This window comes from Helianthus annuus, chromosome 11 (genome assembly GCF_002127325.2).
Source record: "Helianthus annuus cultivar XRQ/B chromosome 11, HanXRQr2.0-SUNRISE, whole genome shotgun sequence".
Lineage (NCBI taxonomy): Eukaryota > Viridiplantae > Streptophyta > Magnoliopsida > Asterales > Asteraceae > Helianthus > Helianthus annuus.
In genome coordinates, this window is record NC_035443.2 from 46751958 (window position 1) to 46762397 (window position 10440).

General features: G+C 33.9%; 1 long non-coding RNA gene across 1 annotated transcript; it reads left to right on the forward strand.

The window, feature by feature from the left end:
• Positions 1-9062: 9062 nt before the first annotated feature.
• On the forward strand, positions 9063-10239 carry LOC110891985. The gene is made up of 5 exons (XR_004872466.1): positions 9063-9104; positions 9187-9245; positions 9565-9635; positions 9708-9866; positions 9996-10239. It is a non-coding gene; the product is annotated as an uncharacterized LOC110891985 (long non-coding RNA).
• The last annotated feature ends 201 nt before the right edge of the window (positions 10240-10440 follow it).

The window sequence follows — 10440 nt, forward strand, 5'->3', positions numbered from 1 at the left end:
ACCCCCAAACAGTGTTTTACACTGTCGAATTGAATTCTAAAAATTCTCTTCTCAAAGCAGTTTCCAGCCTTCCATTTCGAACTATTCTTCGTCTTCTTCATCATAATGACGAAATCTAAATCAAAGTCAAAATCATCATCATCTTCCAAAGAGGTCGCTCAAACGGCAGCTGAACCCATTGAAATCCCTTACAAATCCCGTCACAATTACTTGGGTCTACTCACAAAACCCACCACGATTCTATCATCGACACCATATCTGCATCAAAGTACAAAACTTTGCTTACAGCAGATTCTCCCATTTTCCAACAAACTCAAAGAGAGTTCTGGAAAAATGCTACTCTTGAAAAACAAGGAGACATCGTCATAGCCATCAATTCTTCTATACAGGGAAAAGCAATTCAGATTACTCCACAATCAATCTCAGAAGTCTTTAAACTCGATGATCAGAAAGGTAAAACTTCTTTTTCTAAAACCGAGTTGAAAACTGATTTCTTGAAAAGGGGGTATGCAGAACAACCAAAAACGGATACCTTAGAAAAGGGTTTCTTCCCTTCTGCAGATAGGTTTTTATTCCACACACTTTTGATGTGTGTTTCAAACAAAACAACTGCTTTTAACGAAATACCATTGAAGATCCAATGTCTGGGTTATGCTATTTTAAATAATGAAAATTATAACTATTCCCAGGAGATCTTTAATGACTTAGTAAAGAATGTTGATACCAAATCATTTTTACACTTTCCAAGGTTTCTAAGCTACTATTTCAAAGAAAAAATTTGGAAAAGAAAATGAAAATTTACTCAAACAAGGTGCATCTTTTAAAATAAGTGGGTTGACAACTGAAACATTTTCTAGAATGATGGCACCTATAAAAACAAAAGCAGAGGTGCCTGAGGAAAATTTAGCAGCTACCACTGCTCCTTAGGCATCTACTGTTGAGCCCACTGCTCCAGGTGATCATAGCAGCACAACCACTGCTTTGAAACCCACACCTGCCATTACCAAAAGGACCAAAAAGAAAATATCTAGAAACCCCTCCAAACCCAAAACAAAGGCAACTCTGGAAGATGAGATCCCAGAGCAACTGCCAGTGACAACACAAATGTGACCAAAAACCACTCCTACTACTTCCTTACAGCAGGTGGTAGAAAGATCTCCACCTTTACCTCAAACTCCTCCTGCATCCTCACAAAAGGATCAGGTTGTAAACACAGGGACTCCACATTATGAAGCTCTGGATCCACTCGGATCCATCTTCCACAGACCTGATCCCAAGGACATGTCTCTTTCAACACCCTTATCCTCACCCCTGACATTACCCCAATGCATGATACCTCTGTTGCATGCAGTTGATATAGCTCAGACACAAACCAGTTCCTCTCAATCACCTATCACTGAGAGCATACTCCTACAAGTGACTGGGTCTGATGATTATACCTCTGCTATCCCAGCAACAACTAAGGAGGTTACACCCCTTGAGTTACAAGTAAGTCAAGTAACTCTTGGTGGTAGTTCAAGTGGAGCAGCAACTACAAGTGATGGATCAATAGGTCTACATTTGGACAGTTGTTTCATTAGTAAGACTCCCTTGAAGGCAATTTCTTCTATAAGACCTCTGGTAACCACCAGTGAGTTTGTTTTAACCACTGGTACCATCGAAAGGTTATCAAGTTCTGAAGAAAGAAGTCCCCAGTACCAAGAACAAGGGGCATCAATGGATGATTTCTGGGCTTCATGTCCTAAGTCACACATTGTGTCACAACCCCCGACCCCATCTTGGCCGGAATCGGGAGCCGTGAGCAGCACAGTGGTACCGGTGATTATTTTGAAAATATTGCAGCGGAAATTTCATCAGGACCGTGAGTTAGGAAAAATATCAGAGTTTAGAAACACCGGATTTTATTTAAATAGATGGAATAAATTCCATGTTTTACAAAAGGTAGCTTTTACTATAAACTTGATTACATAAAACAACTTTTCTTAATTTTTATTCAATTGATAAATCAAGCCACTTCTGTAAGCCTTTTTGGTGTCGTATCCAATTCTTATTCCAATCTACTGTAATCACCTGAAACGCGTTTTAAAAAGGTTTTGTCAGCGGGAAATACTGAGTGAATCATTCATTTTGATAAAATGACACGTTGTTATAATATACAGTATTAAGAGTGATTACAATGTTTATATGTCAACCAATTACCCACAGTATTTGTCAGTCGACTCGTTTCTGTGACTATGGTCATATCACCCACTGGCTAACTCGTTGTCCAATGGTGAAGATTATCAAGTAATGTATACAAAACCCCACATACCGGCTATAATTGAAGACTACAGAGACTTAATCACTGTAATTATAACTTTGGAAATAAACATGATTTTGAAAGCAAACTTTGTAAAAAGGGAATGACTCACATTATAAGCATGCAGATTTATACGACAGAGTTTAGCCTATTGGTTAGCCTTGATATTGCAGGCAGAGCTTAGCCTAGTGATTAGTCTTGTAACCTAGGGCACACGAACTCGGTAAGTAACTAATACAGCATTTACGATAACTCACGAGATTAAAACCCTCACGACAAATGACAAAGTGCAATCACTTAAACATCCATCGGATTCACAATGAATGACAGAGTATTCCCTGAGTTCGGGTGGTACTCAAACATCCTGTCGGAATCATGACTAATGACAAAGGATAACCCAATTTGAGCAGCACTTAAACATTCATCGGATAGTTTAAATCGATCGGACATTGAATCGTAGCAGCGATTGAGTTAATACCCGGTATCGTAGCAGCATCTCCCTAATGTAAATTATGATTTCTAACAGTATACTTTCGTTTTTGATTGATTTCTCGTGCACAGACGAGCTGCTCATGACCCGCTCTATTTATAGCTGGAAATTGGGTTTTACGCGGCCCGCGTAAACCCACCCTTAACTTTTACACGGCCCACGAGGGTTATAAAGGCGGCTAAGGGTTGCTGAGTTATCGACACGTGGCGGCACCAGACTTTCTCTCATCATTGATCTGTCACGGCCCGCGTGAACTTGGAGGAACACCTTACGCAGCCCGTGTGAAGCCTTAATGCTTATCCGGAATGATTTTAAGTTGACGTGGCCCGCGTGATCTTCCGCCTTTTCTTTACGCGGCCCGCGAGAAGACCACAAATCTTGATTTCTTTATTTTTGATATGGATTGGGGTTTCAGGGGTCCGGGTTTTTGCTTATGGATCGATTTGGGACATTTTTTAATATAATTATATCATAAAGAAAAAGGGAATAAAATAGTGAGAAAAGAGAATAGACCCACTTTGTAACTTTAGGGTTCAACTAGAAAGTCTCCTGGTAGGATATTGGGTATAACTTTTGAGCTATTTAAAAATATATAATGCACTCGTGGTAAATATAGTACCCCTAAATTCAACCTTGTCCCTATGTCATGAGACAGAACCCAAACGAACTTAGTCAGGCAGAGCCTTGACATGCGTTATGGGGCTCAGATCAATCGGAAAGGGTAGCGGTGATCGGGAGTTAAAATACTTGAAACGGGGCATGGCTTTATTATTATTAGTGAAATAATAAAAAGCTACAATTTTAGAGAGAGAAAAATCGAGACGTAGAGAATAGGAAAAGGAAAGGGAAAGGAGTGTGTAATTTTGGAAAGATTCATACTGTGGTATTTATAGTTGAAAATTGAAACTAGAACTTTGGAGCGGATCATGTTTATTAGACAGGTATACACTACTACACTTCATACACGTAGCATATGATGCACTCTCATATGTTTTGTTAAATTTTATTATTACACGTGTACTGTGAATAGAATTTCAAAATATCTTGATTTCTATTTTATTATTATTTTTCATTTCTTTTTGGATTATGCATACACACACGTATGCATGAAGTTTAAAATTAAGTTTAGATTTAATATTTTATTATTATAATTAATTCAACAGCTTCATTTATTTGGCGCGTATAACTTCTAAAATACGACGTTTTATAAAATAATGAATATGTCATTAGGACGAGAATTTTTGTATCTACATTTTGAATCAAGTTTCATTAAAAACAGAGTAGGTTCAAATACAATGTATTTTTATAGTTTAATTAGTAAACGGTTCTTGGACCCGTCAAGGTACTTCATATTTCTTACAGTCAACTTACCCGTAATCTACCTATCTAATAATATAAGTATTTTATATACTTTTATTTTATTTAGAAAGGTCTCCTATATACAGGCTAATTAATTAATATAATATTTTAACCAACTATATAAAATAGTGTTTAAAACTATTTGGGTTGAATATTTATATTAAAAATAAACTAGTTACTAGTGGTTAATAAATTTAACCAAACCTATAATTTTTATATAAATATAGGAATGTTATATTTCCCCACCTTGTTTTAAATCTCGTCCTCGAGATTTGGGTTACGATATTTCTTTTATACTTATATCATATTTTAGTCAATAAAAACAATATTAAAATAGATGACACAGAATTTAAAATATCAAATTTTTTGAATACGAGTTGTACCATAAGTAGGATTCAATGGTTTAACTGAATTAGTTCAAGAAATCGATGACAAATGAATGAGATGAAATGATATAATTTCCAAGGTGACTAGGTTCAAGCCAAAGGATATATGATCAATAGATATTTAAAATGAATGTGAAGGACTTTTAGAATCAATAAAATTCTTTGTCAAAAGAAAGCTTACTTTGATTGGCAACTGAGGAAGACTTAGAATCGATAGGTTCAAAATGATATAAAAACATGAAAATGATTTGTCAAATATTGAATTTTGATATGAGAAAATCAATGTGCTGAGATGAGTGAATTGTAAGGATACACGAAAAGATACTAGAGTTAGTGTATTATTATCTTAATACATAATTGCATTAAGACGATTTTAATCAAAATGTTCGATTAAAGATAGGTGATATTTTAATTTATTAAATACCTTTTCCTTTTATGTTATCATAAAGTAAAATAATAAATTAATATAGATAGTTTTAAAATATCAAAACCCGTGGTAATTTCGACAAAATAATGATATATGTTTTATAAATATGTTTATTCAAATATCCTAAAACTCACGATTATCATTTTTAAAATCAAGTATGTTTAACTATAAGATTTTACAATAAGATATTTTAAATCATAAAAGTAAAATAATAAATGTTTATTTTAATATCAAACATACTTAAATATTGGCTTGTGTAAATAACATTTGAAATTTTAATATATTAAAATACATATATTATAAAATGATATTTCTATAAGTATTTAATAGTTGTGGAATATAAGATGAACAACTACTTATAAGTATAAAATGTCTTGTCCATGAATACTTAGACAATTATTTATATAATTTTATTCGTCCCTCTAATTCTTGTTTTGTTTTATGAAAATATGTCTTTTCTTTACAATACAAAGTATATATAAAAAATATTTTTATATATAATTTTAAAATTTGCTAAATAAGTATGATGACTTAATTTATATACATTAACTAGTCATTATCATGGTTGGATATTTGTTAGTGCTGCCTTGTTTAAGCATGGGTGATCAGTCCATGCCTAACTAAGGCTAGGCTATCCAAGATCTGCCCCTGACAATAACCCTAGTACTTTAAAATAATACTAACACTATTACTATTAATATATTATTACTAATAATAAAACTAATATTAGTTACCAATATTAAATAACTAAACATAAACTTAAATGAGAGTATACCTCAAACATAATTTTATATGTAAAAATATAAATTCTTTACCTTAATGGTTTAACAAGAATTTTAAATATAGGAATACTATATTGTAAATAAGGTAATTACTTATGTAAGTTTCCATATATAATCAATAAAATTTATATTTTAAATTTATATAATGTTTTTTTTTCAATGATGATAAAGCAATAAGTATCACGAAAGGCTCGATTGATGTTGTAAGAACTATTTAAGAGATATACTGAAATATGAAATAAATTTTGTGTATCATTATCTTAGCACATGATTGTGTTAAGATTGCTTGTATAGAATAATCAACAAAGCGGATTCAATATAAATAAATAAATAAATAATTAAATCCGAGATTAGCGCAAGCTTCAGATTTTGTGAAAATGTCACCACAAGGTGATCGTGATCAAAGAAATAATTTAGTGAAGTCGAAGGCCAAGAAAGCATGTTATAGTTCAAGAGAAGCGAAGTGCTTGTTGGGATTATTTTAAATTTGAATATGATGGCTTAAAAATATCATATGGGACCTTGAACTGAATACGTATTGCGAGCAAGTTAACTTTTTTTGAATAAAACGAGTTTTAATAAGGAAGTTCGGACATGATCACAACAGAAACCATGTATACCCTTCAAAAGAAAATCGAGTTTTTCAAGAAATTCATTGGTTCGATATTAAAGAGTCATCGCTTTGTAAAAACGCGGTTTACAATGCAAAGTTCAAGTATAGCGAAATGATATTTGAACTTTTGATAAAACAACAAATTGGAATGATGTCCTCCTATGGTCTTCATAATTTGAATGAACCACATGCGCAACAAACAGTGCATGTGTAACGTGTGGATTTACCAAGAAATGAAATGGATCAATATTTGCTACTATGAAAGAAATCCTCATGGTATGATGACTATTTAGGGGAAGTGGAAACGCGAAAGTCAACTCATTACAGGTAGAAGTCAGAATTGTAACGAAAGGAATATAAGAATTTTATCTGGAATTTTGTGTGATAACCGTTGTTAAGTGACATTACCAAGGAATGTCAGATAAAATGAAATAGGAAATTTGTAAAAGTATGTGACTCTTTTTGAAGCGTCAATAATTATGATTCTGATTTAACTATGTACCGATTGTTGTGAAATCTTGTTTTAATGTACCTCAGCAAGATTCGTATCGTTTGTAGGATCGCGTGGCAAAGTGCTTCTTTTTAGTAGTTCTTCTATTGACGGAATTAGTATTGGTATCATCGTGCCCAATTTATATTTTCCAAAGGTCTTGCCTTGGAAAATCGTGTGTGATAAACTTTGACGTCTTGTGGATGTATAATTTAAGTTTCATGTGTTTTCTTGTGCACTAGCACAACTTTACATGTTTATTTCTTGCGTTAATCGTATTGGAAATTTTTATATTTTTGATGGTGTCCCAACTTAATGGGTTTCTATTGTTTATTTTGTTACACGAGCTACGAGACAAATGATCAAACGAAATAATGCTTGATATCGGAAAAGAGATTCCTGATAAAGAAATTTAGACACATATGCTTGTGCTTTATTCCTATTTGGCTTTTGGAATTCCTTATAGATATACATATCTATATAATCATAAATTTCACATGCTGTAATATACACACCCTCTATAAGGTCAATGTATTTAACAAATTCATATTTCCAAAAACAAGTCAGATTATCAGGTCGTGATATTATTTAGGGAAATCTTGTCACTGATTTGATATATTATTTACCCCGTCTTATCCGGTTCACGCCGGAGAGGTAACCTCAGTATATCCGGACAAGCTGGAGAGTCTGCTACACCATACCCAGTCTTGCCGGAGAAAATTTTCTATTTCCCATAAATAGTATCTTTTCAAGAAAAAGTGCCTCTTTTATTAGGGCTTTTATCCAGAATCAAGGAAATTTATATTTCCATAACATATCTTTATTCTAGACCAAGTAATATCAAATAAGCAAGGATTAATAGCAATTAAGTGTTATTGCTTATTTATTGTATCTTGCAATGTTCTAATCACTATTCTTATGGCATACCAATATTCATCACATCTATTATCTATATTAAAACAAAACATTTTAGTGCCACTTGGCATTATCTTAAACCTATTAGTGCCACCTGTCATCTAAATATTTCTCACAATTCTCATTTGAGCGGCAACACGTCCATTGACTTCCTCTGCTTCTCTACCGCCTCTGTATTTAGGGTGTGTACCATGCGACACAAACCTTCACAAACACAGATAATAGAGAGAGGCGTCAAAGAGAGTTTCACATATTTTAAAGAGAGATGAGAGATACGATGGAAGGACCACCGTTTCTGGTGGTGAACCCGGCTGCGCACGGCAGCGCCTCTCCCACTTCCGACGCATAAACGACCACCATGGTGGCGGTGAGTTGTAGAGTTATGCTTCAGGTGAAGTCCGGCCAGTCTTCGACAAAGATCCGGTAAGTATTGTACTGTACTACATGTTAAATTTTCAGTTAGATCTACTCTTGATATGTTGTTTGAGACTATTTTTTGGTAATACACAATTCCGGCAAGTATCCGGTCAAGTTACGACCAAGGTCCGATGAACTAAAGTCTACCTTCATGTCTTGGATAATAATCCGGGTATAATTTTGGTAGATCGGGTATGGAGCTCATGGGATGCCTCCGCAAGACGGTATGGAAGGGATAACACACAATCACAGATTTGTTGATTCATACTCGAATTTCACAGATTTGTTGATTGATTTGCAGGTGAATGAGTCTCTGGAGACGGTGGAGTGGCAGCATAGACGACGCCGAACCGGCCTCTGCTCGGTGAGTTTATAGTCGTTGTGTAGAAGCTCCTTCAACCTTCATGTTGTTGTTAGGGTTAGGGTTAATTGTAACTGTTTGTTGAAGACAGTAAGTTTGTAACGGGTTGTTATTTTAATATTGTTTCTTTTGGTTTCTGCACACCAGGTGTTCGATGAAATGTTTGAGTTTTAATTATGTGATGTGTTTTGTTTTACAAGGGTTTATCAACGTTCATTTTCTGTACCTAGCATATACTTTGGTTGCTAAAGTTATAAAGGCATGGATATCACCTCACTAGAAAAGTGTTATGAGCGTGGTACTAGGAGTTCCATGTGTATGTGTGTGTCGATCTGTTAGACCCGATAGAAGATAAATGGGATTTCTTCTTATTGTAGGTATGTGTGAAGATTGAGAAATCCTAATTTTAGTTTTGTCCACTTCTTGATTGATGTTGTTTTAGTTGTCATCCTTGATCTGTTGTAATATGTTTTCTATGTGTTTGTAAAGATTGATAATTTATAATCATTGTTTTATTTTGCAGTATGATTCAGAATTTGATTGTCATTTTTTCTGTAGAATAAAGGTACCAGTTTTATGCTTTTTTATGGAAAGCATACTTGAGATGGTATTGTTCACACCATTGCATTCGTTAATAATTTATACAGTTGCAACAATCCATGTGGAGCCTCAAAGAGCAGTGCAATTTTTGGTTCAACTTAAGAGGGTTAGTTCTATTATTATTCAAGCAATCATGCATCATAAATAATATCATCCAAATGATCTAAATATAAGAAATGTTATAATTTAATCTAACATATGCATATCTAATATATCTGTTGAATTTGTAAATAAACAAAAAGCATGTTTTAGGAAAATATATATGGAGGGAGTTCTTAAATATTTAGTGGGCCCGCATGCTTTTTAAAAAATTTCAGAAACCGTATATTTAAAAAAATGTACTTTAGTTTTGGTCAATGGATCAAGAGGTCCAGAATCATGGAACTCGGTACCTACTAAATCTAACAGTTATGCTTGGTTTGCAGACATGTACTTTAGGGTTAAGAAGAAGAAGGTTGCTCAAAAATAAAGCAAGAGAAACAACTAAACTAGCATGGTAAGATTTATTTGCAACAACTTTCAGTATAAGCCAATTAAATTCTGTCCAAATTTGTGATGCACTCTGCAGATTCTATGATCACATATTCTCATCGACAAGTCGATTTTGTTGGCTGCGGCACAAAAAGAAGGCCTTACACGGTGTGCCCCAAATGCAGTCAATCTATACCTGAAGTTGCACTGAATGGTTTTGCTCGCGTAGCGGGCAGCAGGGGAAAGCAAACATAATGTAAGTGACGCGCTTTTTAATCCCAATTCCACGCTTCTAAATTTGTTAATCCTAATTCCAAGCCAAAAAAAAAAATCCTACACAAACATACAATACAAATATTGACACCAGACATATGTTCACTCACAGATTAAGATCCACCATCGAAAAGACCAGGTAAAGGCGGGCTGGTGGAGTAAAGCTCGATTTGCTAGAGACGTGTAACCAAATATAAATTATAGCTACGTTATTGTGGTAAATTAGAGCTATCTAACCAAATATTTTAGCTATTACATTATTTGTCTCATTGTAGTTTACTAATTTATTATTACTTCAACGGTTATTTAATTCAAACGATTACTTCAATAAATTAAACTTATTCATTTGTGTTTTAGTCCACCCGCGAACCTCGCGGGATCTTAAACTAGTTATACTTATATAAGTAATTTTATCTTGAAGCTTATATTAAGGCAAAATTCTTAAGTTCAAGTCTAAATATTATCCTGAGTGCTACCAGATAATATTAAGTCCCTAACTCTCCGTTTAAACTTAGGTATTATTACAACACCTAATTGCTTAAACAAGTGGCTTAGCT